General features: G+C 37.0%; 1 protein-coding gene and 1 long non-coding RNA gene across 2 annotated transcripts in view; one reads left to right on the forward strand and one right to left on the reverse strand.

The window, feature by feature from the left end:
* Positions 1–22,244, reverse strand: part of LOC115210475 (arg8-vasotocin receptor-like) — a 217,912-nt gene that overhangs the window by 102,641 nt on the left and 93,027 nt on the right. The gene's annotated exons all lie outside the window — the stretch shown is intronic.
* LOC118762995 lies at positions 1,833–3,777 on the forward strand. The gene is made up of 3 exons (XR_004998749.1): positions 1,833–2,003; positions 3,653–3,660; positions 3,766–3,777. It is a non-coding gene; the product is annotated as an uncharacterized LOC118762995 (long non-coding RNA).

The following is a 22,244-nucleotide window of genomic DNA, read 5'->3' on the forward strand; positions in this document are numbered from 1 at the left end:
GGTGGTGTGTTGTGATGTGATGTGTAATGTTGTATGGTGTAGTGTGGTGTAATGTTGTTGGGAGGTGGGGGAGGCGAGAGTGGAGAAAGCACGGGTGGGGTGTGGGTTCGGCTGGGGTTTGAGGTAGAGTTGGAGTGTGTGGGTAGGCAGAGGGTGGGGTAGAGGTGGGGTATGTGGGGGAGGGGTGGGATAGAATAGGGGTGGGGAGGATACGGAAGGTGGAGTAGGGGTGGGTGGGTTTATGGGGGAGGGGACGGTGGGTATGTGAGGAGAGAGAAGAGGAGAGTAAGAGAGAAGAGAGAAAGACAGAAAGAGAATAAGAGAGGAGAGATAAAGAGAGTAAGATAGAAGAGAGAAAGAGAGAAGAGAGGAAGAGAGTAAGAAGGAAGAGGGAAGGAGGGGAGAGAAAGAGAGAAAGAGAGTAGGAGAGAAGAGAGAAAGAGAGTAAGAGAGAAGAGGGAAAGAGAGTAGGGGTGAAGGGAAGTAGCAGTGAAGAGAAGTAGGAGTGAAGAGAAGTAGGAGTGAAGAGAAGTAGGAGTCGGGGCAAGAGAGGAGAGTTGAGTGGGAAGAAGGAGGAGGGAGGGGGAGAGGAGGAGAGGGAGGGAGGGAGCAGAGAAAAAGAGAGAAGAGAGAAAGAGAGTAAGGGAGAAGAGGGAAAGAGAGTAGGGGTGAAAAGACGTAGGAGTGAAGAGAAGTAGGAGTCGGGGAGGAGGTTAGATGAAGAGGGGAGGAGAGTTGAGCCCAAATGACGTAAATGAGCGAAGAGAGAAGTTTAATCCCTGCTCACGGCGCAAACGGGAGTCCGGATGGCCTCTGTGCAAGGACGATCCGAACACAGACAGGTGTTGCAAGGAGTGACCGGTGGAACGGAAATGATGTGAGACTGGGATGTCATTGCCAAGGCGGATGTCTCGGAGGTCTTCCGCGAACCGGTCAGCCAAGCGGCGTCCCGTTTGTCCGATGTACAGGGAATGGCAGAGAGAGCAGAAGATGCAATAGATGATATTGCTGGAGGTGCAGGTGAAGAGTCAATGATGCGATAGGGTCGATGATGGGTGCCGGTGAGGAGGGTGATGTTGGAGAGGTAAGGGCAAGTGCGGCAGCGTGGGTTGGAGCAGGGGAACGAGCCAGGTTGGGAGGTAGGGTTGGGGAAGAAGCTGTGAACCAAGAGGTCTCGTAGGTTGTGGGCTCGTTTGAAGGAGGGGAGGGGCCGGTTAGGGAAGATGTGTGAAGTGGACGGGTCGGACTGGAGATGCCGGAAAGCACGGAGAATGGTGTGTTGGAGAGGTAGGGTGGTGGGGTGGTAGGTGAGGGGAAAAGGGAGGCGGCAAACTGCAGGGCGGGTTCGCGGCGAGAGAGCAGATGCACGGTCCACGGAACGTGCTCTGGCAAGGGCGGTGTGGATAGTGGTGAGAGGATATCCACGTAGGATGAAGTGCCCAGTCATGAGTTGAGACTGAGTCTCGAAGTCATGGTCGTCACTACAGAGCCTGGGTAGACGGGGGAATTGGGAAAAGGGGATGGAAATCTTGGTGTGTTTGGGGTGGGAGGAGGAGAAGTTTAGGTATGAGTGTGAGTCTGTGTGTTTGTAGTGGATGGAGGTGGTAAGAGTGGAGTGATGAATGCTGACCGAAATGTCAAAAAGCAGACAGAGTTGTCAGAGATAGTGCAGGAGCAGTGGAGGGCAGGATGGAAAGATTTGACGAAAGAGAGAAAGGAGTCTAGATGTTCGCGGGAGAGTGAGGTGGCACCGATACAGTCGTCAATATAACGGTTATATAGTTCGGGAGTGGTACCAGTGAAACTAGAGAATATTTGGGCCTCAACATAGCCAACGAACAGGTTCACATAGTTGGGGCCCATTCTCGTTCCCATGGCCACTCCCGAGAAATGCTGGTAGAACTCGCCCGCGAACGGGAAGCAGTTGAGTGAGAGGACAAGTTCGGCCAGACGAACGAGTATGGAGGTGTCGGGTTGGGGATTGGGTCGGAGGTCCAGGAAGTGTTTAAGTGCACGCAGCCCCTCGTGGTGAGGAATCACAGTGTAGAGGCTCTGGATGTCCATTGTAAAGAGAAGTTTGGAGGAGCCAGGAGGGAAGGAGAAAGAGTTGAAAAGACGAAGAGCATGGTTGGTGTCATGGATGTGAGAAGGAAGAGGAGCCACTAGGGGGGCAAGAACACGGTCGAGATATTTGGAGTTAAGCTCGGTGGGGCAGTTACAGTCGGAGACGATGGGGCGGCCAGGGTTGTTGGGTTTGTGGATTTTGGGGAGGAAGTAAATGGTGGAGGTGCGGGGGTTTCGGTCAATGAGGTTGGAAGCGGTGTGGGGGAGACGGAAGGACGAGATGAGGTCGTGGATGGTAGAGGAGACTGTCTGTTGGTAGCTAAGCGTGGGGTCAGAGGACAGAGGGCCGTAGAAGGAGGTGTCATGGAGTTGGCGGAGAGCTTCGGCCCTGTAGAAGTCCGCGCGCCATACCACCACAACTCCACCCTTGTCGGCCGGTTTAATAACGATGTCAGTGCGCCGTCGGAGGGAACGAAAAGCCGAGAGTTCGGCTGGGGAGATGTTGAGGTGACGGGAGCGCCTGGAGAAGTTGAACCGCTCCAAAGCGCGCTGAGAGGTGCCCACAAAAAGATCCACTGCTTGGAACTGGCCAGGAGCAGGCGTCCACTGGGGCGTCTACCATACTCATATGGGTAGAATGGATGAAGCAGAGTGGAGAGTGGGGTAGAAATGGAAGCGGAAACCTTTAGGGATGAGGCATATGGGTCCACTGGGGCGTCTACCCATACTCATATGGGTAGAATGGATGAAGCAGAGTGGAGAGTGGGGTAGAAATGGAAGCGGAAACCTTTAGGGATGAGGCAGTGATGTAAGCAGCGACTGAGAAATGAAACCTGGCTAGAGAAGCGTTTTTTTTTAATGAGTAAAGAGAGGTTAATGGACGGTTGAAAGCAGTGGGAAGGAAGTAAACAGAGGTTTTGTTTTAGGCAATGGTGGAGAGTGAGGAGGTAGGATTTATAGTCCGGCATGGTGGTATAACAAGGAGAGGAAAAAAATCAAGCGGGGAGGGAATTAAACGTGGAAAGGAAACATACAAAAGGTGTGAGAGAAAGAAGCATAAGCGCTTGAAAAAAAAATTTTTATAAAATTAAATTAAATTAAAATTTTTAAAAATAAATAAAAAAAAGTTAAAAAATAAATAAAAATAAATTAAATTAAATCAAATTAAAATTTAAGAAAAAATGAATTAAATTAAATTAAATTAAAAAATAAAATAAAATAAAATAAATAAATAAATATATAAAAAAATAAATAAATAATAATAATAAATAAATAAATAAATAAAAGAATAATAAGAAGAAAACGGCGTGAGGAGAAGAAAATATATGCAAGGAGAAAATAAAAGCGATGAAGATGGAATAAATAGAAAGTGAGGAGAAAGGGGGGAGATGAGGAGAAAAAAGAAAGGAAACAGAGGGAGAGGGGGGCAAAATAACGGGTGCAAACTAGAGAAAACAGAGTAAGGACATCCAGAGAAGGAAGAGACGACAGAAGGAAAGACCAAAGAATACAGGAAAGTTTAGAAAATATAAAAATAAAGTAATGACAATAATAGCAGCAGCTTTACGTAAAGTTCAAAGGTTTTTAGACGTCGTGGTGTATTGCAAGGATTTCTCATCAAGAGTAGAGTCCACTGTGATTCGTGTGTAGGAGAGGTGCAGCCGGTGGGTAAGTATCCAAATGAATCCGTAAATGGTAGAGTAGGTAAAGAGTCCAGTGGAGAAGTTCGTAGTGGTGAGAAAAGATAGGATCAACAAGTGCGACCACGTGAGCGTGTGATATATATAGGGAGAGTTTACGAAAAAAACAAAAGACGAAAACAGGTGGTGTACAAAACAAACAGATTTATTAGTATAACGCTCAGGAATAGAAAATGTCTTTTACGTTTCGAGCCTACGCTCTTCTACAAAAAGGGACACAGAAAAAACAAGGAGTGAAACAAGGAGAGAGAAAAGAAAAGGTGTGTGTAGTGGCTAACGATCTATCATGGCGACTAGTGCCGGACAGAAGGGTCAAACACGAGGAGGAAAGTAGGGGAGATAACAAGGTAAAGATGACCACCAACACAAAGGTGCGTGTGTGTATAAGAGAGTATGTATGTGCGTGTGAAAGAGGGCTGGTGGTCTGGACGTATATATATATAAATATATATATATTATATATATATATATATATAATATATATATATATATATATTATATATATATATATATATATATATATATATATATATATATATACATATATAGATGAGAATGTTGGTTTGTGAAAGCACGTGGTTGAATATATAGAAAATAGTAAAAAGTGAAAAAACTACAGAAGGCTTGTTTTAAAAGGTTAATATATATATATATCTGAGTCAATATGTCTGAAGAATGTTATAAATTTTTTTCATACAATGATATAGTTTAGAAGAAATAACCGGTTTCGCGTACAGCTTTTCAAAATTCTTAAGTCGTTATGTTTACATTGAGCGGAGATCAGGTAGTAAGTGATTTCTTCCGGTGTAAGGGAGATAATCGCTTAAAATTATTCATGTTTGACAATACATTTTACCGTAAAAAATCCGGAATTGCTATGGGTACAAGGACAGCACCAGTCATTGCGAACCTAACAATGGGCTACCTGGAAATAATCATTTACCAGGAATCTTTATCAATCTTTGGAAACCCCCTCTCTCAATACATAAAAGAGAATTGGAAACGATTCCTGGACGATTGTTTTATACTCTGGAATGAAAACACAGATAAACTTCTAAAATTTAAAAACCTATTGAACAGCATAAACCCAAATATACAGTTCACAATGGGATACAACCAAAAGGAGCTCCCATCCTTGGATATACAAATTTAAAAAATTAACCTTAAAATAGAAACAGGCATTTTTCACAAAGCCACAGACGCCAAACAATACCTTCTTTTTAATTCATGCCACCCAAGACACACTAAAACAAACATCCCCTTCAACCTTGCAAGAAGGATATGCACAATAGTGTCAGAACAAAATACCAGGAACTTTAGACTGCAAGAACTCAAAAACACCCTAATTGACAGACATTACCCAGCTCAACTCATAGAGGATGGGATCAGACGTGCAACAGAAATCAACATAGAAACTTTAAGAAAAGTTCAACACAACAACACACCTGCCCGAAAATACTACCTTACATATCCACATAAAACCCCAGAAACAAAGAAGCCTTCACCATCATCACCCAGAATTTACCAATACTTCATAAGGACCCCAAATTAAAGGAAATTCTAAACATACACCAAATCATTAAAAGCTACAAACAACCTAAATCACTTAAAAAGATTCTCACAAAGGCAAAATTGTTTTCTGAAATTACGGATGCAAAAGTAAAAAAAATGTGGTAGACCGAAGTGTGCAACATGTACAAACCTGCTAGAAGGATCAGAATTCCTCTTCAAAGAGGGACAGAAATTCAAGATCAAATCTAATTTTACTTGTGCCTCTGAAAACATAATTTATGTCATAAAATGCTCGGGCTGCCACCAAGACTATGTGGGGTCCACGGGACTATCACTCAGACGTAGATGCACACTGCATCGACAACAGATTGCATTCCCAGAATACAGAATGATACCCTTTAGTGAGCACATTGAGAAATGCGCAAAACAACTACTACTACAATTTCTAATCTTTCCATTCTACCAATGTGCCATCGGAACACCAACACAAATTAGACTAAACAAGGAAACATTCTTCATTGAAAAATACAGGCCCAAACTTAACCATTCCAACATACTTATACAGAGAAACTTAGTCCAAAAGAAAGGCAAATAATTTTAAGCGATTATCTCCCTTACACCGGAAGAAATCACTTATTACCTGATCTCCGCTCAATGTAAACATAACGACTTAAGAAATTTGAAAAGCTGTACGCGAAACCGGTTATTTCTTCTATACTATATCATTGTATGAAAAAAATTTATAACATTCTTCAGACATATTAACTCAAATATATAATTTTTAACCTTTTAAAACAAGCCTTCTGTAGTTTTTTCACTTTTTACTATATATATATATATATATATATATATATATATATATATATATATATACATATGATAATATAAATAAATGCGCCCTTTTAAAGCCTAGCCAGGCTCATGGGCCCGGTTTCCCGGTTTCAATGGCGTGTGTGTTCTGCAGCTGGACGAGACCCCAGTCCATCGCAACGTTACTAATTTTTGCCAGCTGAGTGGACTGGATCAACGTGAAAGGTAGTGTCTTGCCCAAGAACACAACGCGTCGCCCGGGCCAGGAATCGAGACCACAATCTTATGATTATGATGCTGACACCCTAACCACAAAGCCAAGCGCCTCCACACACAGACACACACACACACACACACACATACACACACATATATATATATATATAGTTCAAAGAAAAAAGAAAATGGATTTAACAAATGCAAGTTTAACGTACAAATATGTAATTAAATTATTGAGTATTAATTGAAACGGCTGTGAGAATCAAAGATGACCAATTTGTTAACAATAAATAATTGTTAACTTCCTTACCTCCATTTTCTTTTCTTCTTTTAACTGGATATAAACTATATGCTTAATATATACCTATTGTTTTAAAGGAATTTCATTCCCTCAACAGTACTAGGTATTGAACCAGTATTTCCTTGGATGTAACCATTCTTTCACGAGGTTAACACGTCCTCCAATTAAATTTTATGTATATATTGTATTTTTGATTGTTGAAATGACTAGTTGTCCAGTGGAGGCCAGCATCTCAGTCGGCATACCGTACATTCTGGTACGACAAATGCAACTGAGAGATTTATGTTCCTGGTGACCCCCCACCTTGTACATTCTGCACCAGTAGTTTTATTGTGAATTCTTAATGGTGTAACCTAGTCGAGATACAAATGTTGGACAAGCAGAGATGGTAGTAAGCTGCAACATTCTGTTGAATTTCCATGAATTCTGATGCTTGTTTTACGATGCTAGGCATCCGAAATTCGATGATAGTGATTGTTTAATAGTTTCTATGTGTCTATCTCTGCTTTTATGCTGATCTATTATGTTGAAACATTTGTGTTTAGATATTTGTGTGTGTGTGTGTGTATGTGTGTGTGTGTGTGTGTGTGCGTGGGTGTATGTATGCATATATATATATATATGCGTGTGTGTATGTATATGTATGTATATATATATGTATATATAAATATATATGTATGTTTGTATGTATGTGGTGTTGATATAAGCAAACACGTTTTCACGAAGTTTGCTAAATATATCTCAGTAGAATGACAACCCTATTATAGCTTTTGTTGGCTTGTACTGCAATAATTCAACTGGTATATTGCAGCTATTGATATGATCAGTGCAAAATCATGCAATGTTAAATATTCAGACCCTGAGAGAGATCTTATATACTCCTATCAGTTATTTTCGCATTAGCGTCTATCACGACACGATTGTATTTTATTCCTGTATAGCTCATTTCCTATTTCGGTAGGTAACCATATATTTAACTGTAAACTATGAAGCTGTCTCCATTTCTGACGAATATTTTTTTTTTATTAAAAATGTCTTGCACTTCTATTTCTAGATAACGCGGTCCTGTTTTGCATAAATCGTTACATATTTTAAATTACTTTGAAATAGACTGTCTGTTCTTTCACAAATATTATCTTTCACATAGATTATCTATCTCGAAATTGATCTGCATTGCGATGTGATCTCTTCTTATGAAATCCAGCGGTTGTTCCATATGAGATAAGAATATAAAAATTCTAAATCGAAATATCTGTATCTCTTGATAACTGATATCGACAGAATGAGGAAATAACAAAGATTGCTGAGAGACACGGAAAATGAAAAATCAATGACATCACACATAAAACGAATTCCAAATAATTTATTTTGTATCGGTCAGTATTATCCAGAATGAGACATAATATCAATGATAAACTGAAGATCCAGCATATGTTGAAAATTTTCTGCTTTCACTTGTTATGACCAGAGGAAAAACGTGTCAATACCCTTCGCAGGCCTTCCGACAATGGTGAGATTGATGTCATTAATGTTGTGCTTTAAGCAGGGTGGAGATTCTAGAGGAAGGACTGAATGTAGTGGCTAGTTCCTGGCTTGAAAACTTGAATATAAAAATGGAAGTGGATCGAGAGTACATGACTGTAAGTGGTACAAGACCTGTCAACGCCAAGGAACAGGGATCATTGTAGAAGCGGCAGAAAAGGCAGAGAAAACGAATTATGCCAGTGGGTCAGAGGTCAGAGTGTATCTGTGATAGTTTGTATGCCAATTAGTCGAATGGCTGTTGTCTAATTGTAATTCAGAATATCTCTGAGAGACGCAGCACCGTCCTAGATGTAGAGAAAACATTCCATTGAAAATTTAATTTGAGCTTTGCGGTGTCAGAAATTGTGTGCAGAATTGTTTTCTTGTCCTGAAGGGTTAGTCTTGAATACAGTTGAGGATGTTTTCGCCAGAGGAAATTCTCAGTGATAGAAAGACCTACAATTTGGAGTGCTTTCAAGGGTTCTAGTTGCGTGCCATTTAGCCTTAAGGGAATGAGGTGAGATTGTGTTTTCCTTCTATGAACGGAACTTGTTTGTGTGCATGCATTTTTTTCGTATTGATATGACAGTACTAGACGACGTTTTCATGGTCTCTGTCCATAGAATCAGTGCAAGATGTACATGGGAGGGTTAGAAGATACTGAAGAGTCGACCAAGGCGTAAGAGTCGGTGATGTCGGGCGTAACGACGAGTAGAAAGAAAATATAGTAAGAAGAGTGTTGTGACAGAGCTGTTGAAGAGTGTTGAAGAGAGACAATACCCTGCTGGCACATACTACAGTTGTACGATCTGATAGGAAGTTCCCGATTCAAGAATTTAGAGACTAATTAGCCTCATAGACCGAAAGTTTTGACGGAAAAGTTTCCTAATTAGATATAAACAAAAATGTTACTGATGTCAGGAATAACAATATTGCGTTCACTAAATTACTTTTAGATGATTTTCTACTGATGGGAGACTATCACCTAAGTGACAAACAGTATATTGCCAGTAGATATGTGGTTTCAGCCGCCGTTAACTGTTTCTGATGAGTCAAGAATGAAACGTTTGATTTCAGGAATAGTTAGTATAAAACTGGTGGAGCTCCAATAAGTCGTCTAATTTAAATTGCTATGGAGACTGTAGTAGGGGACATTGTGTAGTATATGTGTTGGTTAGTTGGACGACCCGATAGGCGCAGGAACAGTAATGGTCTGGAGAGTTTGTCAGTGGGATAGGGAAGATATCAAGAGCGTTTGAGATGGCTCTGTATTGTAGGAGTTGGAACAGTTTTATTTGAGGAGTTGAGACTTATAAGTCTCAGTTTCTGTACCGTTGGCATGAGTAATGAGATGAATGAAAAATCTAAGTAAATTGTAATCTATTATTTTTCTATAACGAGGACAAGCTAATCCTAAAACCAAACAAAGACATCTCCATAATCAAATAAAAGATATTTCTTGTCTCCTAAAATACGAACATCCTCCATAGACATTTTATAAAGTGAAGCATTTTATGAAATTTGTACAAATTTTATAAGCTGTAATGCTTTGCTATAAAAATAACTAAAGAAATTCTTTAATACAGAATATTGTTGCTTTTGTTATTCTACTAGTACTGGAGGTGATATAATCGACTAAACCCTTCTTCTTAAAATTGCTAGCCATGTGCCTAAATTAGAAACAATTATTTTTCCTTTCTGTTTTCTCTCTCTCTCTCTCTCTTTCGCTCTCTCTTACTCTCTCTCTCTCTGTCTCTCTCCCCCCCCTCTCTCTCTCTCTAATTATACAAATCATTAATCTTTGTTCCGGACACACACGGACAAAATGATAGTGAACCCAAACGAGAAAGTTTTCAGTCGCAAATTATTTCATTTTGGTTTTGCTATATGTAAGATTATCAATTTATTCGTAACAGTAAAACAAAACTAATGTATACTATCTTACAAACTCACACAGACAATAACAACAAGCTTTACTATTTCTAACCGAACAGAAGACATGTTTGTCGGTCGTTCACTCCAAAGAACCGATAGACATCATACACAACGGAAGTCGCTTATCATAATCACGGCTCCTATAATGAGACACTTATTTGCATCAAAATGTGTGTGTGTGTGTGTGTGTGTGTGTGTGTGTGTGGTGTGTGTGTGTGTGTGTGTGTGTGTGTGTGATCGTAAACAATCACATATCGTGTGTATATATTTCTGCGGCATATGATTGTGCCTCTGCAATCGCCTCTATATATTTATTTATTGAAATAGTTAACATTTTGAAATATTTCTGTTATTATATGGAAATTTACATTTTCATAATTTCAATCTTAATGCATTTTTTAAAATCCTAAACATTTTCTCTTTCAATGTTACAAATGCCACTTGTCTTTCCCCCATGACTAATCACATGATTAATAATTTGAACATTGTAACTATCATCTATTCGCAAATCACCGTAGAATTATTCCCAGTATTTCTGATCAATGTCGCAGCTTGTCAAATGATGATTTGAGAAGAAAAAAAACATATAACTCTCTCATCCTGATGTTATCTAATGGCAACAAACTACATAACCTAGAACAAAGACAATAAAGCCTTGAAGAAAACAAAATGCGCGGAGAGCACTGCCAACGACAAGAAATACTAGAACAGAAATATCAAAGGCTTGAATTGCATAGAATGCGTAAAGCGAACTATTCTTAGCAGGAATCTTAGTCTGAAAGGCAATAACGCTTTCAATTAAATAAAATAAGACATGCTCACCAAATAACAGTACAATTCATTAGCGAAATGATCTAGGGTAGTTTCATAACCATAAGACGCAACATATGGCTATGAAACTGTCTCCATTGATTACACGTCAAAACTATGCACAATGCGTAAAGCAGAAATGCGGTAAAAGAGAACGCTATAGAGTAGTTCTCAGATGGTAAAGTTTATCGAAGCTAGTTGTCAGTGCCTCCAGATCCTTTAAACTGCAGCTGATGAGAAAAGAAAACTGGTCCAACTAGTGAGAACGACCAGTTTTCTTTTTTAAATCATTTGGGCTGTTAACTGTGTACTCGAGAAACATTATTTATAGTTAATATCATCCATTTAAGACGTTACGTGATCGCTTTCAAAATTACAGGACATGTACTTGACAGCTGTGGTTTCTTTCATTCCTTTCCCAATGAAGAGTACAACTCATTTTCATTTCTTTCTTCGAAGGGATTTAATTTTCTAAGACTTCTAAGCAGGCAGCACCTAGTATTTTAGGTTGTCAGGTAGTTTTGTATGTGCGTGTATGTATGGGAATGTGTGTATGTGTGTGCGTGCGCGCGCGCGCGTGTGTGTGTGTGTGTGTGTGTGTATGTAATGTATGTGTATATCCAAACTGAATTTCCATAAAGAAAACTGGAAATCAATCTGCAGAGATCCACAAATAAACTGGCCCAACAATCTGTCTATGCAAGACAACGACTTAAAATTCAATCAGTTTATGTCTACAGTGCAAGCCAGCATAAACGTACATAAGATCCCCCAATCAGGAAAATTCTGATAAGACGCAGAGCAAAGGTTTCAAATCCGTTGAGTGTGCATGAGAAGGATGGCGGAAAGTCTAATTTATAACTCTCCCATGAAAAAGAAAGTGTTGAGAAAGTGTCTGTAGAAAGCATAAAAATAGAACCCTAAAGCTATGCATAGATTTGCAAAGTAATCAACCAAAGTACAGTACAAATAGGGCCACTGTTCCAAAGAAATGGCTCACTGGACGCGGACCTCAAAAGGATAATTGATGTGCACAGAACAGAATTTAAAAGTATCTTCACCTTCCCATTGAGACACATGCAAGTAAATAATCAGGCTGAATTCTTTCACATTACAGCTCTGGAGAGGAAGGCGGCAACAATCGATTACATTGACATTGAAGAGAGAAATGTATCACTAGTCACAGATGAAATGAGCATAAACTTTGCAACTGACCCCAATGGTTTCCCAGCTATTCTCTTGAAGTCATGTAAGCAGGCTTTAGCGAAACCACTTCAGATACTCTTCCATAAAACCAGGAGCACATCAGAGACTAATAACTACAGGTCCATCTCTCTGACACCATATATCAGCAAAGATATGGGACGAATCGCCAGTTGGAAATTATTTCCATTCGGAAGGTGGTTGCTTCTCATAGCTCTTACGGCACTATGATTTGGTCTTGAAACAGCTACTCGACCTTTCAAATATCGATGTGGTATATCTTGACTTTGCAAAGGCCTTTCGCAAGTAGATTATGGCATGATATGTCACAAGCTGCGAGATCTTGGTAGAACTGGTAAACGAGGAGAGCGATTATATGACTTTTTATGTGATAGAAGTCAAGCAGTTGTAGCCAATGGTCCCCTTTCTAAGTTCTAAGTGGGTCCCCCATAGAACTGCCTTGGGGCCATTATTGTCACTCAGACAACCACTGTCACTAGCTACACCGGCCGACGATACAAAATTACCACATGCAATAAATAATCCTGACGTTGTTGCAAGCTTGCAGCAGAGCATAAATGCAACGTAGTAGGCTGAACAAAACGAAATGCAATTTAATGCCGGAAAAGTTCAAGCATTTCGTTCTCAGCCCACAACTGCACCACAGCCTGCATATATAGGAAGGGAAAGTACTGCATTCATGGAGTCACAGTCAGTGAGAGGTTTCAGGATCAGTATGTGTAATGATGCATCGTTTCAAGTGCTCATTACAAAAATAGCAACTAAGTGTAGACAATTAGCAGCATAGATACTAAAATCCTTCAGGAAAGGAGACCAAGAAGTCATATCGATTTTGGACTACTGCTTTAAGTTGTGGTAACAGCATAGTCTCATACCATCAGAGGAACTTGGAGCAATCCAACACTATTATACTAAAATGATTGTCACAGTGCAGCAGATAAACTACAGGAAGAGGCTGAAAATACTATGACTTTACCCCCAGGAGCGAATATACGAAAGTTATGTAATATTTTAGTTGTGGAAAATTCTGGAAGGGCGAGTGCCTAACTTTGGCATCAAGAGTTACACAAATGTCCATACTGGACGCCATTGTGTAGTAAAATGCATACCGTCCACTCCATCCAAAGCGAAAACCAGGTACTGCAATAGCTTGAACTTCAAAAGCCCACAGCTGTCAATAGAATTAAGAAAAGTACATAATGTAGATTTGTGTGCGTGTGTGTGTATGTTTGAGTGCGTGTGTATTTGTATGTGTGTGTATGTATATGTATATGCGTGCATGCATATGTATATATATATATATATATATATGTGTGTGTGTGTGTGTGTATGTATGTATGTATGAGTTTGAGTCAGTATATGCTTGTGTCTGTATAATTGTTAAAATATGTTCCAGTATATTCAATTTTTTATCAACGTCATATATGAGATATTGTTATTTTAAAAATACATTCGTTGCTTGTTAAATTATGGTCTTCCCCCAAAGCTTCGAGTAAGGCTCCTTGATTTGCAAATCTTATATATACATATACACAGTTCTACATGTTTCAAACGGTGATAATCATTTGTGGTGATGTCCAATGAATAATATTAGTGCAAAACAAAATTCATTGCTGGGTCTGTTAATATCCGAATAGTGATTTTAGAAGCGACTTCATCTTTTCGTTTTAATATTTTTCATTGCGAAGAAACAGAGTTTATAATGGGTATGCCTATTGCAAGTCACCTCGTGGGGGTTGTGCAATGGTTTCTTGGAAATTATTTTAGAGATTTATCTGCATCTAACCATTGCCAGACGATTTATTATTACGAAAGAAAATCCATTTCCGGTCAAAAGTAATGGTGCTATGCAAAAATATCCATATTTTTTACAGAGTAACATCATTATGCAAATCTTTTTAGGCGTTGCAGTTTCTAATATATGGAGACCGTTTATTCAACCTTTTCACTTTTCCGACACCACACAAATTATGAGAAGTAGTCATAGGAGATATTGCAGAGTGTGCTACTTGTCAAACTGCATTCGGGAGTTCCTTTCCACCAGATGTCTTAACTAGTTTTCATTTAGACCAAAATTTTTGTTTCCCGGAAGACTCAGCCAAAAGGCTTTCGTGTGAAAAGCAAAATTGCAGATTGACACATCCATTTAAATGCCAAATTGGCACTTTACAGAGATTCAGTTGCAGAATCTTATTTAATAATTGAAGTATTGCTTGTTCATAGTTCAACAGCAACACATTATCGAGGACGGACATAAAATTAGTTCTCACAAAACTAATATCACCTATATATATATATATATATATATATATAGATAGATAGATAGAGAGAGATATAGATAGATAGACAGGTAGATAGATAGATAGATAGATAGATAGATAGATAGATAGATACATACATACATACATACATACATACATACATACATACATACATACACACACACAAACACACACACACACACACAAATATATATATATATATATATTTATATATATATATATATAAATATTATTTTTTAGGGAATAAAAATTCCGGCATAATAGAGCTTCAAATTATTCTCAATGAAGAAATATATTTTAATTTAGAGGTAGTAGGCCCCTACATCTCTCCATATAAAAAGAATTTTTATTTTTATTTTAAATACCTACTGTTTTATTACTTGGCAACACGTGTTTCATGAGGTACAACCTCGGGTTCCTGAACCACTCCGTGTTTTCCTGGAACCCTTCTTAAAATGTAACCCCAATCATCAGGCCCTTATATCACTTTATCAACGTTCAGTACAATAAACTATATTTTAATTTTATAAATAGGTATGTTTAAATTAGTTTCACTGGACTCTACTGTACAAGCCATAATTCAGATAAAAATTCAAATAAAGATAAAAAGTTACAAAAATAAGTTACACAAATAAAGTAAGGAATAAAGCAGCTAAAAAAATTATGCGAAAATTTACTAAAACTATATTAATAATATATAAAAAAATATATAAAATATATAAATATAAAAATATAAAAAAATATAAAAATATAAAAGAATATTCACATTTTTTATATTTTTTTTATATATTATTAACATATTATTAACATAGTGGTTTAGGAACCCGAGGATGTACCTCATGAAACACGTGTTGCCAAGTAATAAAACAGTAGGTATTTAAAATAAAAATAAAAATCATTTTTATATGGTGAGCTGTAGGGGCCTACTACCTCTAAATTAATATATATATATACGTTCGCTTTCAAAATGTATAAGATTTGCTTAAGTTGGGCCGTAAATATTCTCCAACAAAGAGTTCCACACTAAATATAGTCGAAGTATTAGAAAATGTATGTGAAATTTTGAAAATTTTAAATGTAAAATATTACTAATAAAGTCAATCGTTGCTTTAAATGTGTATATTTATGGAAAAATATCAATTTGAAGGAAGCTGTTTAGTCCAAGATCAATCCTCAATGGGCAAAGGAATTACAGTCGTGAATATCTCCGGTAGTGCCTGTCTTTTTAAAGACATTTGACTGCTATTTCTGCGTACTCGTTCGATTGTGTAGAGGATCCGTCTTTGAGTTGTGGTAAAAGTTTGCACCGAGAGAATCCTTAGAAATCATATTGATACCAAAATATATTTTCCTTTCAGAGCTTGTATTGAGAAGGAATTTGGTAGGGATTTGATATTGAGAAAGTAAAGCAGTATATTAATACAAAATTTTACACAAACAAAAATATACACCATAATACCAAAGGTTGTGTTGACTGTTTATTGCGCTCTGCTTTCAAAAAATGAATTCGGTTTGTCAGCTTGCTGTATATCTTTATATTTTAAAGAATTGAATAATACATACATAGAATGACACATGTATATGTCTATGAACAGGGTGTTCACAAAATTGCATACACATATTGAATGATTAAAGTCTGTATCTATTGAAATACATTTCATTTTCAAAATGTAATTAGAATCAAGAAACAGAATTTTTTTATCATGCACACCTGTTTTCAGATGATGACTTCTCTGGTACAGCCACTGCTGATAACGCGAAGCTATCGAATCTCAGCTATCAAGAAATATTCTGTTTAGTGTTGTGTGCATTCTCTTCCTATGGCTGCCCTCAGCCCGTCAACAGTTGGTAATTTCGTACCGTAAAATTTAACCTATAAAAATGTCTAGTGGTGTAGTAACTGCTGACAGCAGAGATTATTCTACTGAACCTCTTCGTCCAATCTACCTTTCGGACCAAATCTCAAGGTAGGGCCCTACATTACTATGGCAGTGCTGGAAATAAAACTCCACATCTTCAAAATCCTCTTGGATGCTTGGCTTTACAGATTGTCGCAGTAAGTTTAGTATATAAGTCATAATACCATAAAAAATAATTGTCCATTTAATCATTTTGATGATAAGGTGCACCATGCTGTAATCCTGCTAAATCTTCCGTAATATGCGGTAGGTGCAATTGTAGTGGTTAATTGAGTTAGTGAATTCAAATGTTTCCTCCACACTCCAAACAATTAATGATGGAAAGTGTGTATGTTCTTCATACCAAGTACCAATCTCAAAACTCCACTTTTCATTGAGAGTTATGGACTGGTCTCGGAATGGAACATTTCCAATAACAATGTTTCGAAATACAGTGAATATTTGATTTTGAAATTTCTATGCAACGACTTGCTTATAGCACAGATTTTCTCAAATTCTGGCAATACGTTTCTAATATTGGGGCTCGTAGCCCCTATATATATAGGGGCTCGTCCGAAGCCTTCCCCAACGTCTCTTGTGATCATCCTGGACAGGTCCATCTGCTTCAAACTTATCTTTAATTCGAGTGATGATAAATCGCATAGGTGAAGCTTCCTCCTAAATTGTCTTTGCAATCAGACTATGTTCTCAAATTTCCAGTAGCGCTTTCGGAAAAAAATTTCCCTGTACTTCCTTCATTATTTCTAATGGCTAAGTCTAAATGATTTCATTTTTTCAGCTGTTAGATTGCGAATAGATTTTTGGAACACCCTGCATATGTATGCTTGCTTGTATGAGTGCGTGTGTGTGCATGTGTGTGCGTGTGTGTACGTGACCGAGAGAGAGCGGGCAAGTGTGATTATGGCGCATCTGTTCATAAATTAAGCGGTTAAAATATTGAGTCTCTTTGCTCATCGTACAGTGTGTTGTATTACTTATTTCTTAGAAACGAAGATGGAGAAATCGAAAGAATACATCTCAAACTCACGGACACACACTCACACTGGTATTATGACCACCTGGCTTCTCACAAAAAATTCGAATCAGTCTTTCATTAATCATCTAGCAGATTTCTATACACTGATCACAATAAATTAGTTCGAATAGCTGCCAGTTCTATGACACCCATTCACTTCACTACGATACGAATTATTCTGAATAAGCACAAACACACACACATACACACATACACATACTCACACACACATACACACACACAAACACACAAGTTCACGTGTGTACGCATGTATGAATATTCTGTAGTTACTGTGCTGAGATTTGTATTATGTTAATCTTTAATCTGTCAAATTCAAGTAAGAACCACGCACAATAGTCTGCTACAACAATGCGTTGTCAAATTAAGAGATACTAACATGAAGAAGTTGCCATAGTATATAAGAATCCAACCTTTATTAGGATATGTATGTCATCATTAGAATATATTATTCCGAATGAATACCTTTCTCTGGTGAATAAATTTATGAACGTCAGCTTTTGCAGGATTGAATAATTGAGCCTAACCTAAGAAGCTTAAAATACAAATTTTAAAATTTTAACCTTGATAAGGACACCCACTTATTTTTCTATGCATCTAAAGAGAATTCTTTCTCGTGTTGACACGAGATTATTTTCAATGACATCTTATATATGAATTAAATTAACCTTTGTGTGAAACTGATCTTTGTTTTATCGGACGCAGGAGAAAGAAAGGGGGAGGCAACTTGAACTTCGAATTCATTACGTATAAGTAAGTATTTGTTGGGTTGTTACAACCTAATGTGATTTCTATTGGAACAAAAGTACTAGTTCGTTGAATGGAGATATATCTTATTTACTCAACGCCAATATTTTACTGTTTAGGATGTCTAAAGAACTTACTTGTTTTTAAAGTATACAGAAGCCACTTCAATTCGGACAGTGTAGAAAAGGTAAGCTTTTCTTCTTTTTGTTACTATATTAGTATTGATCAGTTCTTTGATAGGTTATGGATAAACGTGAACACAAGTTATTCAGATACGTTTTTCGTTGAGTTTCGAATTGAAATCTAAAATCTGTTGTAGTTGCTGGAGAACAATAAATTTTTTAATTATATTTACCTGAGTATCACTTGGAGTTGAAATGATTGTTTCTATTATTCAGTCTAAATGCTAGGTGAATATAAATGGTATTAAATATTCCATTCCTCAAAGGAATAGACACAGATTTGTTTCATTACTTTCAGTCAGTGATATTACCTTCAGAAAAAAATGCTTTAGTCTAAAATTTTCATTTATTGAGAAATAAAACAGAAATGGATATGTGACAAATGGGCTGCATGTTTAGTATAGCAACACTTTCTTGAATAACGAGAAATAAAATTACAAATGTTAAAAGACGGTGAAGAATAATCCAAAGCTAATTATTAGGAGAGATAAATAAAAAAAAATCATTAATAAGACTTAATGCTCAACTAATTCTTATGAGAAATAATCTTGAAATCAGATATATGCTATTTGATATGCGTAATATGATTCATGAAGAGTCATATTATTATAACAATAATATATCAATATATTATCGACATAGCGTATTATCAATATAGCGTAGATTAAGAATGTAGAATGACCTACGATAATGCATGAGGAGTATTCGCTAAAACGACTGACATTAATTCCTAAATATCTAAAATTAGATTATATTCTTAGAGCTACTTGTTACTTGATAATATTCTCAGGAGTGTGCATTTTAGCATCGTGATATGGTCGATTTTCAATAATCATTTATATTTCCTGAATTTGAAGCCGGATACTTATTGCTTGATAAGTTTCAAAGAAAATAATGATCATTTCCGTTAATTAGCAGAATTTGCTTTGCAGAATCTTGGTTAGGTGAACGAAAAAGAATCTCCCTGAGAACAGCAATTCAATAGATTTGCAATATATTCTCCAATAAATAGCATTACATTATTGGTAGAGTATTCCAATTTTCAGCTATCTAAAATGTTATTCGGAGTATTTGGTGCCTCAAAGTAAAGTTTTAGTTAAATTCACATGTGAATCAGATTATGATTGAATTTTATTAATTTAAGTCATGGAAATGAGGTTAAAGTTCACTTTTCGACTGCATGATATCATGGGTAAATAATATCCTACTATATACTCAGTTTGACCAGTCTTGTGTGTGAAATTGGATACACGAAAACAGTATGAGGATCCTGTTAGAGGGTGTGTTCGTTGCAGGAAGTTTATCATCGTCACTAGTTCCCTTGTTGCCTTTAGCAGAGTCCATTCCGTTGCTAGTATCCTTGCCACGTCTCCTGTCAGAGTATAACTTTCCTTCTTCCTCTCATCAATCTCGGACACCCTGAAAAGGATGATGGGTTCGGCTCTTACTCTTCGGATAAAACCACTAAAATAAATAAAATCACAAAAGAGCAAGCCTATGTCCGAAAATGTTGCTTCCACTGCTTCTTGTAATGCTCTGTTCATTGATTAAAATATTTTCTGACTACACTGGGGACTTAAAGGTTGCTACTCAGTAGCGCACCCACACGCACGCACACGCACGCACACACACACACACACACGCGCGCACACACATACACACACATATATGTATTTCAACATGCGAGTCCTCTATTATTCAGAAGGTTTATAAGTGTATCAGTGATTGCTGGAAGCATTAGGTATTCATCTCTAGGCATCCCTCAAACAGCACCAACTGCAAATATTCTTGGATAAAGAGTTATATAGCCAGTCTTTGTGATGCGTCTCCTGATCATCAGTAGCGCACATTTTATAGTCTTTCAGTTGTTTTTATATATGTTTTTTGGCTAAGAAGTTTGATTTAATCGATTGTCTATTCCTGTTCTGTAACGACTTTAAGTGACGGTATTCTACCTGTGTTGAAAAGGAAATAATTTTATCATTTGCAGTAATATATCTTTGGTAGAAACCAATGAAATATAGTCGTTCATGATTATTCAAGATTTTGTATTAGTTTTATTCTTCTCTGCAACTTTATCAAGATATTTTCAATCGAGTTTTAGTTTGTGTGCATTAGATATTCAGTTATATGTTTTTGTTGACAAGTGTAATCTTCTTTAGTTTTAATTAAGCATGACTCATCCAATTCTCCAACCACTCATCCAATTCTCCAACCACTCATCCAATTCTCCACTTACCAAATCATTTAGCATAAGACTTGGAAATGTCCTTAAAGACTTCATTGAAGCGTGACTGTCCGCTGCTAACACTTTTAACATGGATTCTAATTTCATAACAATTGCCTTCAGAACTTTCCTTTCACTTCGAGTCTCGAGAAATAATAGGATTGTCGAAATGGTTCTTATTTTCCCCCACCCGCACACACGCACATTTTTTAGAAACAAGAAACAGGAAAAGGCTTCTTTATTATATGTAGAAAGAAATACAAATAAAATATATTTATAATGTATCACATGATGAACTCCGGAAGTCAACAACGGGATTCAAGATAAAGTTGAATAAACAAAAGAATTGATATCAGAAATATCAATGGATCTATAAACAAAATAGTTTATTCACTTCTGCCTCCAGAAATTCTCCTGATAAACATATAATAACAGATAAAATAACAATGCGTTTGATAAAACAATATATAAACGGTGTTAAAAATATCCAGAAGCAAATCTGGAAAGGGATAACACCACAAGTTAAGCACTTCGGTTAACCAGCAGCAAGTTAACTCTAGTTTTGATAAAATAGCAAACTTCAACTGAAAGAGGACTAAGAATAATTAATTATAGCACGTTATGGTTAGGTGGAGATCGAACATTGATAATCCTACAAAAGTGATGAATATTTTAAGACATCACCAATAAAATCTCCATCAATGTAAAAGATACCGCGAGTAGGTTTTATTCAATCTACCCCTCACTTTCTTTTCCTCTCTTTCTCTCTCCTTCTCTCTCTCTCTCTCTCTCTCTCTCTCTTCCTCTTTCTGTCATTCCTTCACTTCCGTTTTCTTTCTCTTGCTCTCATCTTCTCTCGCTACTCCTTTTCAGCTTAGCACAACATATTTGACCATTTAGAAGTACAGAAAGAGTGCAGCCTTGGATTAAATATATTTCAGTATCTAGATAGTTCGTTCCTATAGAGTTTGACTGCATTTCATCACTAAAAAAACCATAATGTAAGTACCAGTTATGATTCCGATTCAATCAACAAAAATCTATGACTATCCAGGTAAGTCAGAAACAACAAAAAGTACATGATTTATCAATAAGTAAGACGAAAATTTAATATATAAAGGATTCATTGCAAACCAGAAGAATTAAGGTATAGTGTTATTAAAACTATGAACAAAAGCCAATGAGCTGCCTTGAAACCAGGCATTGGAATTGTACAGGTTTCTTCCTTTCTTTTTATTCATGGTTAAACAATTCATTTAAAGGAGTTAGTAAGTTTCCCTGGACAGTATAATTCATTAAGCTCTTATTTTCAAATGTAGATTGTTAATATTTAATATTTAAGGATAAGTTCTATAAATATCAATTTCCTCGATTTTTCAGGAATTATGACTTTATGTGCTATGTCGAAGAGACCGGGCTACTTGGTTCCAAGTGATCTAATTAACTATAGCTTCCTCTTTGGAGATAATACACACACACACTCACACACACACACACACACACACACACACACACACACATACATACATACATACATACATACATACATACATACATACATACATACATACATACATACATATAAGTATAAAGTGTGTTATGAGAATTTATAAAACAAGTATCCTATAGAAACTCAACAAACTGTTAAAGATAGAGAAGAGATGTTAGAAATTTGAAAAGAATTTAATCCATCTTTAACAGTTTGTTGAGTTTCTATAGGATATTTATTCTATAAATTCTCATAACACACATTAT

Source organism: Octopus sinensis, linkage group LG4 (genome assembly GCF_006345805.1).
Source record: "Octopus sinensis linkage group LG4, ASM634580v1, whole genome shotgun sequence".
In the NCBI taxonomy this organism is placed as follows: domain Eukaryota; kingdom Metazoa; phylum Mollusca; class Cephalopoda; order Octopoda; family Octopodidae; genus Octopus; species Octopus sinensis.